A 15,526-nucleotide genomic window follows, 5' to 3' on the forward strand; every position below is an offset into this window, starting at 1 on the left:
TATATCCTATTATTCTGCATTTACTTTCGATATGTGCCTCTTCCAGTTTCATTTCCTTGGATATTGAATTCATCTAACCTTCTTATTTCAATTGAGCTATATGTGATTGCTTGGAATCCTTGTATTCTCTTGCTTTCATTTCCTTTTAAATCAGAATACATTTATGAAAGATTATGTTTGCATCGTATTGACTCGAAAGGCACATATACATTTTGTACTTTGGTGTTTATGGGATATTGTGAACCTTTGCCAGCAATTGTAAAGGGAGTTATGCATAGAGTTCACGATACTCTATCGGCCCCCTTTGACTTCACTCAAACGTGGGTGGATGGAGCTCCCAGACGTGGGAGACTTGTGTTTGGTGGTCATTCAGAAATAAATGTACCATATTATATTATAGTCCCACTTTACCTTCTATGTGTTTGATATGATATCCAAAGCTTTGGTTATGTGTTTCTATATGTGTTTTGGATGAGAATGATATGAATGTAATGTCAAATTTGACGTTTGAGCTTTTGTTCCATATTCGTTCTTTGATATGTTCCGAAATAATTCATATGTCGTTGATATGCTTTGAAATATTTCACATACTATTGATATGTTCCAAATGTTTCATTTGTTATTGATATGCTTCGAAACATTTCATACGCCTTTGATATGCTCCGAAATATTTCATTTGCTATTGTTATGCTAAGATATGTTCCATATGTCGTTGATATGCTCCGGAACATTTCATACGCTATTGATATGCTCCAATTACTCTATGCTCCATTTGTTATAATCCAAATACATTTTGAATGATATGACATTTACGATTTTGTATCTAATGAGATGGTATCCAGAGAGTTCTTGTATTTTACCTTGCATTGTGATACCTTATTTGTTTGAAACTGTCACTTTTCATTCTGGATATGTTTTGTCACTTGCTGAGCTATTTTTAGCTCATTCTGTTGTTATATAAATCTTTTAGGTTAGTTTGTCACATTCTGATATGTTTGTATTGTGCTGAGGTAGTGGAGAGCTATTCAGAATTGTGGGCAAATCTTATTGGTTGTTATGTTATTATTGTATAAGTGCATTTTGTATAAAATGAAATGTTGTTGATGAATCTGAATTGATACGTTGTGTAAAAGTGTTAAAAAAATCTCTCTTATTTAGAATTTCAAAATTTTAAGTTTAGTTTACAATGATATGAATTGATGATAAATTGTTGGAGTCTTGATTGTATAAATTATTTAACTTGTGGATTTATAACTGTTGTTAATATTTTGTTAAGTTGGCTTGGGTTTCCATAAATATGAATTATCGAGTGATGTGATATATGTTTATAAACTGCACAGGTTTTATAGATGTGAATTTAATTGAATGTTTTTCAGTATCCTCAAATGTTAGTTTGGATCTTGGATTATTATTGAATTATAATATTATCAATTTTGAGTTAGGTTCACACCTTCTAAATAAGAATTAAATTCAGGGGGGCGTGACACCACCGCTTGACGTAGCTTCAAGTTGTTGAATAAACCATCCAACCGGTCCAAATCAGCTCTGTTTTGGGTACAATTGGCTCCTAATTGAATTAGTAGAATTTTTTCCAAAATTAACTCAAATTAAAGTCCTAACTACGATAGTTAAGGCTAATACAATTACGATACAAGTAATCTAAGTTGTCTGGTATGCCAATTGTTCAACCGAACTCTCGATGAACTTCCGGTAGAAGCCCAGCGATCTTCCGACGAGCTTTCGGTGAACTCTAGATGAACTTTTGGCGAGCTTTCGGTAAACTTCCGGTGAGCTTTCGATGAACTCCCAATGAACATCTGGCGAGCTTTCACTACATCATCTGATCCTTCGATGTATGCCCCGATTCATCCAGGCCGATGCCCGATCATTGACTCCGGCCCAACATTCAATTCTTCTTTAGTTGTTTTATCTTTTTCATGATCGTAATTAGTCCTACATCACTTATCTCAACACATGGATTAGATTATTAATTCATCAATTGATTTTATCATCAAAATCTAAAATTCAACATATATTCCTCTCATGACACCAAGAGTGGATGATCCTCTATCGACACTCAATTACCCTTATAAGATTGGCTACCACTCTCGATGACCGATTGTGCCAGATACGAAACATTCAGACCTATAACTCCGGTGTCAAAGAGTGGAGTACTCATATATGATATCTTTAGTGTCTCAAGTCTAAGGACCAAACACACAACTAGGACTACGGTATTGGTATCTAACAATGAGATATTATCAATCATCTAACATTCAATGAGCGAATCATTTAGTGAACTCATTATATCCCTAATGTCCCCACACAAACAGCTATAAGACTAGCCACCTCCATCATATAGATAGATATTTAGTACACTAGTCTATCTAGTTATTTCAATGTCCCTCTCGAGTAACTTATGATCAGGAATATTTAAGGTTTGTGTTTATAGGTTAATTGATCTCATTATTATGATCTCATCATAATACAATTCTCATCACATAAATCCATAGACATCACAATATATATAATAAGTAATATAAAGTGAAAAAAAAATATAATAATAATAATAATAAATAAAAAGATCGTGTAACGTGTCACATATGCTATCATTCACGTGATTAATTTGCAAGGCACCTATGACTTACAATATATTACTTGAGAAGGACATCGAGGTAATCAGAACAGACTAGTGTACTATATACTCATCCATATGATGGAGGTAGTTGGTCTCATAGTTGCTTGTGTAGGGACGCTAGGAATATAGTTTATATACTCATTCGAGAATGAGTTAACTGAATGATCCATTTATAGAATGTTGAATGACTAATGATACTTCATCGTCAAACAATAATTTCATAGTCTTAGTTGTATGTTTGATTCTTAGACTTGAGAGACCAAGGATATCTTATTTAAGTACTCTATTTTTTGATACCGGACTTATAAATTTGGAGATTTCAAATCTAGTACAAACGGTCATTGGGAATGGACAACCAATCTTACGAAAACAATTGGGTATCGATAGAGGATTATCTACTCTCAGAATCATAAGAGGAATATCTTGTGTATTCTCACTTAAGCAAATCCCTGGTTAGAGTCAATTGGATTGAAAGAATATGATAAGAGTAAAAGTCGAATTAAGAGAGTTCTCCAAAAGATTTCGATAAGAGTGAGACTCGAATGGATTCCATATGGGCTTGACAATACCATATCTGGTATACGGTCTCTGGGATATTATATGGATAAGAGACTATAGATACAATGTAATTGAGGGTAAGTAGGTCAAATGGATTAGATACTATTTGGGGACTATGGTATAGTGGCATAGTATGTCCATAGTTGATGCGTTGAGTGAATTATTATGGGGATAATAATTTACTAAGTCAGAAGGAGTTCTAACAATTGCAACCCATGGCCAGCTTAGTATTGGGCCTAGAGAGTCACACATATATGGTAAACAGTGTGACGAAAAAAAAATTGAATATGGGATATCCAATAAGCCCCTATTTTAGTGGATTTATCAGATGAGACCCAATAGAGCTTAGAATGGTTATTGGATAAGGATCTAATATCCATTAAGCTAATAGTTATTGGATGAGGATCCAATATCCATTAAGATAGATGCATTAGGGTTAGCAATAAGAACCCTTTATAAATAGGTTGGGGTTTCATGAGTCATAAGGCTAGACCTATAGCTATCAACCTCCTATCTCCTCCTCCTCATCTTTCTCTCAACCATAAGTCCCTCCCTAGTATGAGAGGACAATAAGAGAATCGGCCCCTCTCTTGACTGTTGCTGCGTGGTGGTGCGTGATCATGAGAGAACCTGTTACGTTAGGAGGTGCATCGTCACTGCATCTGCTATGTAGATTACTAGTAAAGAGAAGTTTGCAAGAACTCATTCATCCCATAAACCAATATCTACGATTTAGGATATACGATCTCTCCTAGATAAGAATGTCTCAACCACTTGATATAGTTATATCATTTCGAATTTTATACTCCAGGTCATCACGTGGTGATCTGATGTCTTTGTTTTGAGAAATCGATTTTGTTTTATTTTTCGCTGCACATGTGATGCTCTCCTAAGGTTTCCCAACAACAAAAAAAACAGAGGTCAACAATGTCGAAAAAGTCAACCTAGCAAAGCTATAAATAGCTTATTCTAAGGAGCAGGGTTGAGTCCAACTGTAATGAGCCATTGCTCGCTAATTTGAAGGATGGCATAGACTTGGATAGAGCCAGTGCAAGTCTTCTATACTCTCTTTTTTCAACCCATGCAACCTTGGGGCTACGTTGGAAAATTTTAAGGAGGACCAACTTAAGTCAATCAGCCACCCATTCCTCTAAAGAATAAAAAAGTACATTCTTTTCCAACCCTTTTAGGAGATTAAAACCCCATGAACCTGATATCCTAGTCGAGAAAAGAGAAAGTATGTTGACCTAGTGAAGCACAAGCTATAGTAGGCAAATAGAAGGGTCAGCATTGGGGTAATGTGAATCCCTCCACATTCCTCGATAAACGCCGTGAGAAAGCGTCAAGAATTTGATGTCATTTGAGTAGGAGAGAACTTCCAAAAGTTAAAAGCCTATACAAAATATGGATAAAGGAGAAAGTGAAGTCTGCCTCCCACATGAGGATGTGCAAAACATATGACGTGGCACATAAGGTCAATCAACCGATTAAGCTAGCATCATCTTGAACTCAGTCGATATATGATAGGTCTCTCGGAGAATCTCTAGATTGGAAAACTCTATAATTAAGTCTAAGTTGAAGGACTTAACTAGAGGTTGCAAAGTCATACTATGAGATAGATTCAACTCCAAGGGGTAGCCTCCATCAACACAACTGATTTAGCTCCTTCAAAAGGTGAAAATTCCACTACCGACATCTAAGGTGACGATAAGATCGATATTATATTCGATTTTGAGTAGTAGGAGGATGACATTTTAGACCTATGATTGTTGGAGTTCTTGGCACCGAGTCTGATGTCTGAGGAGGTCCGATTTGCAAGTAGATGTGAAGAACAAGTGTTGCCATAAGTTAGTATTTATAGGGGCCAAGTTTGATGCTTCCATTACTCAACTATTCACTCACCATTTCGAGTGCGGTCAAGCTTGATACTTCCACTACTCAATAGGCTCACGTCTCTACTATAAAAGGGGTGTCCAAGTACATCTAAAGACAAAATGACTTTCAAGTTTGACTTGTCTAACCTATCTGACTAATCAGTTAACTTGATTATCAAGAAAGCATTGTTAAAAGGGCCCTCGACGTAGTTTTTACAAGAGATGGACCACTTACAAATGAGCTTACCTTGATATTAGCCTGAAAAAAGGACTTGGTTGAATCTTGCTTGGCTTCAAGCTCGAACAACCAAATCAAACCCTAATAATTTGCTATATAGAGATATGTTTTTAATATTTTTGAATAACAAAGCATTCATAGATCAATCAAAAATCATACAAGTCAATAACATATATATCATTATTTTGAAAACAGGCTAAACGAAGTCGTTCCAATACTTACCTTTATCTTGACTATTAAAACTGAAACTCTATCATATTTTCCTAAATCATATGAAGAATACAAATTAAAATCACATATAAATTCTTAGAATCTAATGTATCATGCAAGCATAATCTAATTAATATATTAATAAAAAAATTAATTATTTCTTATTTTCCTTCTGTTTTTTTTTCTCCTTTTTCTTTAACTGTTCACTTGCTCTTAATGTTGCATAGCATCATATCACTTTCGGCAACAAAGATCTTTCTTTTGTTTTTTTCAATTTTCTTCTATAGTTTCTGTTGGGAAGAAACATGTTAAAGCGGAATAATTTTTTTCCCTCTTTGTGTATCAAAATGGGTTCCTCATCATGATAGAGCAAAAATCAATCACACAGTGAGACCAAATCCTTTAACGTGGAAAACCCAATGTGGGAAAAACCACGGGATCGTAGTCCACCTCAAACTTCCACTATTAATGATAACATGTTTATAGTAGGTCTTCTCTAGAATAACTAGAGGATCATAATAACATCAAGATCATAGATCTTGGCTCAAGAATAACGTATCTTCATCATGTACGATGGATCTCCTCAAAAGAGAATTCTAGATCTCACAGAGTGGATATCACAGGAAAGTACCTTAGAGAGGGTAAACTGTAGATCAACACCGTTAGGATTGTAGAGTTTACTGCAAGAATTCTCCACATAAAATTTGGGCCAAAACTGACAATGTTTGGCCACCGATCGTGAAGCAGAAATCTCATAAACCTAATCTTTCTCTCTCTATTTTTCTCTCCTCTTTTATCTGCACGTCGCCGCACGCTACAATCTGCACCCTCACTGCGCACTGCACACGCTACCCTCTCACTCAATTTTGCCCTTTTTCTCTTGATTTCTTTGATTTGGGCTGATGGCCCAAATTTATCCAAGCCCACATATGGGCTGGACCCAACAATTCTCCCCCTCCAGCTCATATGGTGGGCTGTACCAAGCCCGCTCTTCGCCTACATACTTCAAGCTTCTCCTTAAGTAAAGACTTTGTCAACATATCTGAACCATTCTCATTGGTATGCACCTTTTCCAACTGTAATTCTTTCATCTCAAGCACATCATGAATCCAGTGATATCTCACATCAATATGCTTGGATCTAGAATGGTATATTGAATTCTTAGAGAGGTGAATGACGCTCTGACTGTCATAGTAAACAGTATATACTTCATATTTCAAGCCCAATTCCTGTAGAAACTTTTTCATCCATAAAGTTTCCTTATAGGCTTTAGTAACTGCTATGTATTCTGCTGTTGTGGTTGATAGAGCAACACACTTCTGTAACTTAGACTACCAAGAGACTACTCCTCCTGCAAATGTCATCAAGAATCCTGAAGTGGACTTCCTGGAATCAGTATCACCTACCATGTCTGCATCTGTGTAGCCTTCTAACATAGGTTCATCACTGTCAAAACATAAACACAACCTGGAAGTACCTCTTAGATATCTTAATATCCATTTCACTACTGCCCAATGTTCCTTTCCAGGATTAGAGAGAATTCGGCTGACAACTCCAACTGCATGAGCTATATCTGGCCTAGTACAAATCATAACATATATCAAACTGCATACTGCAGATGAGTAAGGCACTCTGGACATTTCTTTTTTTTCTTTCTCACTTATAGGACATTGTTTCGAATTAAGCTTGAAATGACCTGCAAGTGGGGAACAAACTGCTTTGGCTTTACTCATGTTGAATCTTTCAAGAACCTTTTCAATATAAGTCTCTTGAGATAGCCAAATCTTTCTTTTCTTCCTATCACGAAGAATCTTCATGCCAAGTATTTGTTTCACCGATCCTAAGTCTTTCATGGCAAAAGACTTACTTAGCTCTCTTTTAAGCTTTTCAACTTTTCCAACATCATGGTCAACAATCAGCATATCATCAACATATAGTAGTAAAATAATAAAATCATCATCTGAAAATTTTTTCATAAACACACAATGATCAGATGTGGTTCTATCATTCCCTTGGCTCATCATAAAGGAATTAAACTTCTTATACCACTATCTAGGTGCCTGTTTGAGTCCATATAAGCTTTTCTTAAGCTTACATACCAGATTTTCTTTTCGCTTGACTTTGAAACCTTCTAGTTGCTCCATGTAAATTTCTTCTTCTAAATCACCATGAAAAAATACTGTTTTTACATCAAGTTGCTCAACTTCTAAATTCAAGCGGGCAGCCAAACCAAGAACAACTCGGATAGAGGACATTTTTATAACCGGAGAAAATATTTCTTCAAAGTCAATACCTTTCTTCTGATTGAATCCTTTCACAATTAATCGTGCCTTGTATCTTTGTTGTGAGCTATTGTTTTCAGTCTTCAATTTATAAACCCACTTATTCTTGAGAGCTTTCTTCTCTTTAGACAACTTTACCAAGTCATAGGTATGGTTCTCAAGCAAAGATCTTATCTCTTCTTGCATGGCTTTAACCCACTCATTCTTATTCTCATGTAGAATAGCTTCTTGGTAAGTTTCTGACTCTCCCCCGTCAGTAAGCATAACATACTCATGTGGAGGATATCTGGTAGAGAGTTGTCGCTCTCTAGTGGATCTTCTCAATGGAATCTCAACTAGTGGTAGAGGTGCTTGTTCAGTTGGTTCAGCATCATCAACTGTAGGTGTATCATCACTTACATTCTCACCATGATCTTCTTGTTCATCTCCCCCATGATCATCATGAACTATAGGTGAAGGAATTGGACCCAAACTCCAAGGAATATAAACAGAGGTTTCTGGCTTCTCAATATTATCACCATCATCAAACAATTGGTCTTCAAGAAACACAACATCTCTGCTTCTAATAATCTTCTTGTTCACTGGATCCCATAATCTGTACCCAAACTCTTCATGACCATATCCCAAGAAGATACATGCTTTTGCCTTATTATCAAGCTTGGACCTCTCATCTTTGGGAATATAAACAAATGCTTTACACCCAAAGACTCTTAAATGATTATAAGATATATCTTTTCCTCTCCATACTCTCTTTGGAACATCACCTTGTAGAGAAACTGATGGAGAAAAATTTATCAGGTCAACTATAGTTCTCATAGCCTCCCCCTAAAATGACTTCGGTAACTTGGCGTGAGAAAGCATACACCTAATCCTTTCTTCAATGGTTCTGTTCATCCTTTCTGCCACACCATTCTGCTGAGGAGTTTTAGGAATTGTTTTCTCAAGCCTGATACCATGAAACCTGCAATAATTCTCAAAAGGACCCCTGTACTCGCCACCATTATCTAATCGAATACACTTTAGTTTTCTACCAGTTTCTCTTTCAACACTGACATGAAACTCCTTGAAAGCATCGAGTACATGGTCTTTAGATTTCAAAGCAAAAGCCCAAACTTTTCTAGAATGGTCATCAATAAAAGTAACAAAATAAAGAGCACATCCAAGAGTTCTAGTTTGTATAGTATAGACATCAGTATGAACTAAATCAATAACATCTGATCTTCTAGATGATGGGTATGTCTGAAATGCAACTCTATGTGTTTTTCCAACTAAGCAATGATCACAAGATTTAAGAGATGTACCTTGCAACTCTGGTAAGAACTGCTTTCTAGCAAGAGTTTGAATTCCCTTCTCGCTGATATGTCCAAGCCTCTTATGCCAAAGATCTATACTTTCACCTTTTCGAATTGCATTAATCTCTCCTTTGTGTAACTTAGCTTCCATGACATAAAAAGAGTTAATCTTCTTTCCTTTTGCCATAATTAGAGAACCTTTAGTGAGTTTCCATTTACTATCGCCAAAATAATGTGCAAAGCCCTCATCATCAACTCTACCTGTAGATATCAAGTTAAGACGAATATTTGGAACATGCCTTACATCTTTGAGTATTAATTTGCTCCCAATACTGGTCTCCAAGCAAATATCTCCAATACCCATAATCTTAGATGTACCATTGTTTCCCATTCTGACATTACCAAAATCACCAGCAGTGTAAGATCTAAAGAAATCACCATGAGAAGTGACATGAAATGAAGCACCAGAGTCAATTACTCAATTACTGTCCTGAGCTACAAGACTAACACAACCTTCATCACAGACAATAGTGATATTACCTTCAGCAGCAACTGTATTTGTCTTTTTCTCATTTTTCTTCATTTCATTCTGTTCTCGCTTCCAAAACCTACACTCTTTCTTCATGTGACCTGGCCTGTTACAGTGAAAACATTTGATATCTCTTCTAGACTTAGATCTTCCTCTATATTCATATGGATTTCTGCTATGACTTCTTTCACGTCTTTCTTGTTTTTCAGTAACAAATGCCCCAGAAGAAGATTCACCCTATTCTTTCCTTCTGGCATCTTCATTTAGCAAACTGTCTTTAACCATATCTATGGTTAGAGTCCCCTCTGGCGTGGAGTTACAAATAGTCACCACATACGTTTCCCAACTTTCTGGTAAAGAGCTGAGAAGTAATAATTCCTGCATCTCATCATCTATATTCATTTTCATAGCAACCAACTTGTTTGCAAGACTCTGAAATAGGCTTATGTGCTCAACAATGTTACCACCATCTTTATACTTCAAATTTACAAGCCTTCTGAGGAGAGAAATTCTATTTCCCACTGTCTTTTTCGTAAAGAGATTTTCTAACCTTTGCCAAACAACATCAGCTCTAGTTTCATCTGAAATATGCTAATGCAAGTTTATATCTATCCATCTTCTAATATAGGCAATAGCTTTTCTATGTTGAACTTTTCATTCTTCATCATCCACAGTAGAAAGTTTATCTTTAACCTTGATGAGCTTATACAAATCTTTGCAATAAAGTAAATCTTCCATCATACGCCTCCAAGTTGAATAATTTGATGAGTTCAATTTAATCATATCATCTGATTGCTCCATTTCAATCACACAAGAAAAACTAGCACCAAATAACCTGTTGCTCTGATACCACTTGTTGGGAAGAAACATGTTAAAGCGGAATAATTCTTTCCCCTCTTTGTGTATCAAAATGGGTTCCTCATCAAAATACCAACTTGATATCCAAATGAAAATATCAACCAGCACAGCATAAACAATAGAGCAAAAATCAATCACACAGTGAGACCAAATCTTTTAACGTGGAAAACCTAATGTGGGAAAAATCACAGGACCGTAGTCCACCTCAAACTTCCACTATCAATGATAACATGTTTACAGTAGGACTTCTCTAGAATAACTAGAGGATCAGAATAACATCAAGATCATAGATCTTGACTCAAGAATAACATATCTTCATCGTGTACGATGGATCTCCTCAAAAGAGAATTCTAGGTCTCACAGAATGGATATCATAGGAAAGTATCTTAGAGAGGGTAAACTGTAGATCAACACCGTTATGATTGTAGAGTTTACTGCAAGGATTCTCCACATAAAATTTGGGCCAAAACTGACAACATTTGGCCACCGATCGTGAAGCAAAAATCTCAAAAATTTAATCTTTCTCTTTCTATTTTTCTCTCATCTTTTATCTGCACGTCGTCACACGCTACAATCTGCACTCTCATTGCACACGCTGTCCTCTTGATTTCTTTGATTTGGACTGATGATCCATATTTGTTCAACCCACTTATGGGCTGGACCCAACAGTTTCCTCTATTTTTTTTAGTCCTTGTTTCTCGGGGCTGCATGGTGGCACGCTATTCCGTGCGCCATCACAAGCTCTTCCTCCAACCATCTCTCTCTCTCTCTCTCACATCTCTTCGTATGCTGCAGCAACTCACATATCCTCCAGCAAGCCTTCTCTTTTTCCTACAGATTGCTCGCTGCGGCAAGCCTTGCAGGATCCTCATCCCCCATAAAGGGGTGTTGCCGAAAGCTGCCAGCGAACCTAAGATCTCATGCGGCACGCCGCTCCCCCAAACACCCCACCTTTCTTTTTTTTGTTTCTATTCAATCCCATCTCTGTATCTACCTCTACCGTGCAAACTTGCAATGTATTCGATGATCCCATAGATACAAATTATAGATCTTAACTTAAAAAAAAACAATCTTGAATCATAATTCATAAATGTAATACGTCCAAATATCTCAAACCTTAGAATAATTCATCGAGAAAATTCTTTGCCTCTTTGATCTAATAAAATAAAATAAAAACCATCGAGCCATGCAAAATCATATAATCTTTATGGTTCACGAACAAAATAAAATATAGGGGATCCCTTTGTCTTCTCGACCAAGAACAGAATCCATCTAGGATTTAGTTTCTCTTCAGACGATCGACCTGGGGAGGATATTACTAAACTAGTCTATATGATACATCCTAAGATTTTTCTCTTATAAAATATCCTTCTTCTATTAAGTATGTCCTAATTATAGTGGATTTAAAATGAAAACTTATTCTTAGGTAAATCAATTGGAGAGTGTGATTCTAATTTATTATAAGTATGTCCTAATTATAGTGGATTTAAAATGCTTTTGTAGAGTGTCCAATATCTCTTTTACATCTTCCTCGTGACGATATTTCAGTTCTCATATATATATATGTAGATCAAATACGGGATATCACAGCCTCCATTTTACTTGATACTCCTGTAGAGTTTTACCCTTGCGGGTAAACTCATAAGAGGAGATGCATTTTGGACTTGCGGCTGTATAAATGTTGAAATATACGGATTCTTCTCACAAATATTATAAGTAATTTTCAGCGTGTCCGACTCGATTGAAGAAATCATTTACATTCTTACTTACACCATTAAATTCAGATGGTGTAGGTTATAACATCGGCAGTCGCTATAATAAGAGTTTAATGGTGGATGAATTTGATCCAAAGACTCCATAAGATGATAAAAGGTAGAGGAAGCAGAAGCTTAACGTTACTGGCACACTTACAGGTACTTGATAAACCATCCTCCCCGCTCGCCCTCTTCCTCTCTCTTCTGCTTCTGCTGGAATCATTTGGCTTGATGAACGAACTTCCACGGCAACGTTATAAGTTGTTCACTATACTAACATTGCCAGATCTCCACCTAATAATCACACATGATGAACTGAGAAGAAAAACACACTAATAGGCAGGCAAAAGGATATTTTTCTCTTCTGAGGAACCCTATTATCACCCTATTATCACATGCAGAAGAGAACCCAAGAGAGGGCCGATCATGGCGCCTCATGCTTGCAGAGACCCGTAGGAGTAGGGCTGCCCATCACATACCATTAACATTGTAGTGTACGCTTTGGTCAGGTCTAATCAAACGTCAATCATATAAGAGCAGACACTCCTCACAGAAGCAGCAGAAAAGCTTCTTCACATAACCCTCGGCGGCCCAGCTGCAGAGCGGCAAGAGGGTACGTACGTCCCTCCATCTCACGCTTCCTCACCCTCCAACCTTCCCATCCCATTAATGGGAACAGGTCCTACCGCACCCTCCTATTGGGGCCTCTTTTCCCACGCCATCATTTCATCTTCTTCCCCACCAAAACAAATCACAGATACAGAGATCAGAGAACACCACTAATGCTAAAGATATCTGCACTAACTGAAACGTAAAGACACTGCAGACACCAAAACAAGCCCCACACTACCTTTCTATCGCAATACTATTGGAAATATTACAGATTACTTTAGACGACGATCCATGGCTGTTTATTTTTGCATGCACTTTCTATCCCTCCAAGCCTGTGTTGGATGGACAAATAGAAAGACAGCCAGAAACCCTAGCCATTACGTTCTTGTTTGTTTCGCTCTTCATGCCTTGGGGTCGGCGTGAAGGGGAAGTTCTCGCCGGCCCAAGAACTGAAACGACGGCTGACAGTATCCATTGCGAGGCGGGACGAAACACACTGGAAGGAAGTCATCACTCCCGCACACAAAAGTTGAATTCCTGAACTGCTTCTGCAGCGCCGGCAAACCCTGTGCCCAAGAATGATCGAAATAATGACGTCAGACACTGCAACTGAGTGTAAACGTGAGTTTGTAGGGTATGACATAGCAGTGTTAAATGGCGATGATTAATACTTGAATCATCCTTTCACTCGAAGGCGCCATATACAATTATTATCTTCTGGTGCTATATGGGATTAAGAATCAGAAAAATAAACATTGAAATCACCTGAATTCTGGCGTATGTGACCTCACATATCTTGCGAGAGCCGTGGAACTTCCAGTCGTAGTTGTGGAGAAAGTTGTACAGCCTCCATGCAGCGACTGCACTGGTGAAGTTGACGAAGGCATAGCCCATGTTGCTGCCAGTCCTAGTAACATTTTCCCCGATATCGATCAAATATAACCAAGGAATCAGGCAATTGATCCACTAAGATAAGGAAGACCAAACGGAAACTAGAAGAAAGCAACCACACGAACCAAGAAACAAATATACATGGGCTTTTCACTTGAACCAGGAAACCCTAGCTAAGTCAGTGCAAACCGCAGTGAGCAAGAAAACAGCGTAGAAACGTACGTGAAATCTATGGGCAGATACACGAAATCGAACTCAGAAAAAGCGGCCGATGACATTTCTCCACCTCCCGACTCCGAGAGCTTCTCAGCACCATCGTTGCTTAACTTATGGTTCTCTTCGTAGCAGTGCTTATCCAATATGCCTAATAGCTTCTCCTTGCTACCAAAAGAAAGAGAGAGAGAGAGAGAGTCCCCAAGTTGACAGAAAGGAAATTGTGTTGATTACAGACACGTTAGTAATGAGAGCAGGTTATTAGGATCATAGAATACAACGTACGTGAACTTGTTGGGCAAGTTCTTGATCATGACCGTGGTTTTCCCGTCATCCAGTAACTCACTTGCACCACGCACAAGCTTCTTGATCTCGAATTCTACACTCCCCTTCTTATTCAGCGCCTGAACCTTTCTGCGCTCACTTCTCCTCGGCGCGACAGCTTTCCTTCTGTAGACAAAGGAACCACCGCCTCCAGAACCCTTGAAGCCCATCCGAGCTTTGTCAGCAGCTCTGCAACCGCCCTTCTCCACCTCTTCCTTCACTTTAGTTTGTGGAGCAGGGTTTTCTTCTGGCTTCCCCCCACTCTCCTCTTCCTCGCTGAGAAGAGTCAGAGTAGCCCGCTCGTGAGCTTTCGGGCCATGGAGGGGCATCGGAGGGATCTGACCACAAGCAAACACTTTCCAGCTAGTACGGTAAGCGCTGTGGGGAAGAGCATGAGGAGAAAGAGAGTAGTAACAAAAAGGAAATGGATTCATCGGAGGGGCAGCACCGAAGAAACCAGTAGTCTGAACCGGAGGTTGGTTGAACGCAAGGCAAGAGGGTGGAGTATCTTCAGGGTGATGATAACTAGCAGGAAGAGGAGAGGAGTAATAGCTTCCGAACGGAGAGAAGAAGGAAGATGGAATGTAAACCGGCGCATGAGGGTTGAGGGGAGCAGCCATCTGCGGGGGAGAGGAGGCAGAAAACGCAGGGGGTTCCGGAGAACAGATAACAATGTCCGCTTTAACACCCAGACGTTAATGCGGAGCAGAAGAGGACTCATGATTGCTGTCAGGTGGAGACGAGGGGCGGGAGAGCAGAAGAGAACAAAAGGGTGGGTTTATCGAGCCACATTACGAGACGAGATGACTTGGAGAAGGGCTAAGGGAGATCTTGTGAATCTAATCCGGTCATCTCCACACCGCCGAGTTCGACTCCTGTTCTCTTCCTGTTCTGGATTTGCAACACCGCTGCTCGAGACTCGATTCCTTAGCTCGACCAGAGTTACATTTCCGATGAGTTCGCAACGTTGGGATCTGCGACACGAGTGGGGTGTATGAGATAACACTCTGCTCGAGACGCCAGGGGAGGAAGGAGGAAGGAGGAAGGTGGCGACACCTGGCGAGCTGTGGTTGGAGGGAGCGCGGTGGATGGTCGTCTCGCTGGTGCAGAGAATCCTGTGTTTTTTTAAAAAAACAAGATAATGGATTGCATGCGCCTCGGGGATTGAGTGGTTGCACACCAAAATATTTTCCTTGTTTAGCTGCCACCCTAGCATGATGGACCTATTAGATTTTGTGTCATGGATAATTATA

General features: G+C 38.6%; 1 long non-coding RNA gene across 1 annotated transcript; it reads right to left on the reverse strand.

Moving 5' to 3' along the window:
- Positions 1-13,013: 13,013 nt before the first annotated feature.
- Positions 13,014-13,796, reverse strand: LOC135622226 (uncharacterized). The gene is made up of 2 exons (XR_010491009.1): positions 13,611-13,796; positions 13,014-13,411 (listed from the first exon to the last, which is right to left on the reverse strand). It is a non-coding gene; the product is annotated as an uncharacterized LOC135622226 (long non-coding RNA).
- Between the last annotated feature and the right edge of the window lie 1,730 nt (positions 13,797-15,526).

Source organism: Musa acuminata, chromosome BXJ2-9 (genome assembly GCF_036884655.1).
Source record: "Musa acuminata AAA Group cultivar baxijiao chromosome BXJ2-9, Cavendish_Baxijiao_AAA, whole genome shotgun sequence".
NCBI lineage: Eukaryota > Viridiplantae > Streptophyta > Magnoliopsida > Zingiberales > Musaceae > Musa > Musa acuminata.